An 841-nucleotide genomic window follows, 5' to 3' on the forward strand; every position below is an offset into this window, starting at 1 on the left:
GCAGACGCTCCACCGCTCTGCAGACGCTCCACCGCTGTCGTCCGTATGTCGAGCACTGTGAGATGGTCATCCCGCAAATGAGGCCCCCTATGATGTAGACCAGAGCCCATCTGCCCGGAAGATAACTCACTCGTTTTCTCCCAGCACTCCATCATCGCTCGTAAACGGAGTGAGGAAGTTAGGGTGGAGGACGCCATTGTGATAGGTCATTAGGAAAGGAACACAAAGAAACAGAACACTGTTAGGTGCACTGTTATTGGACGAACAAAGTTTTGACCTGTAATGGGGTCTTTATCTGAACACTTGGGATATGCTATTTATTACAGCTATGTTATAATTGTAATGGAGCTCTWGTATTATCAGGCTCTGATGTTAACATGTTTGAGTGAAAGGGATCGATTTTCTTTTTTAAATGATACAACAGTACTGACTTTGATGTGCTTCACTCGATTCTAAACAGAGGCCTGCTTCAGCCATAGCCCTCACACTGAAATACAGGACATTTCTTTGACGAAGCACCACTCTTTACCTTCATCTGTTGTGTAAATGAACATTTAATAGCCGTAAACATTGAATATGTTCATTCCTGACATGGTTAGAAACAACTGTGTCAAGCATGAGCCGGTTTTGGCTGCGAGCACTTTTGGTCATAAGGAGCGGCATTAATTGTTTATCAAAAAACGAAAACACCATCCATTTCTCAATATCGTACTCACTCTGTAAACAACAAAGCCTGCAATTTGTTTATCACAACAACTCCTCGTTGAATGGCAGCGACATTTTGCAAGCCCCCGGGGATACGACATCTCTAAGAGGCTGACGACCAAACGAGGGACGATGA

This window comes from Salvelinus sp. IW2-2015, unplaced genomic scaffold (genome assembly GCF_002910315.2).
Source record: "Salvelinus sp. IW2-2015 unplaced genomic scaffold, ASM291031v2 Un_scaffold1099, whole genome shotgun sequence".
Lineage (NCBI taxonomy): Eukaryota > Metazoa > Chordata > Actinopteri > Salmoniformes > Salmonidae > Salvelinus > Salvelinus sp. IW2-2015.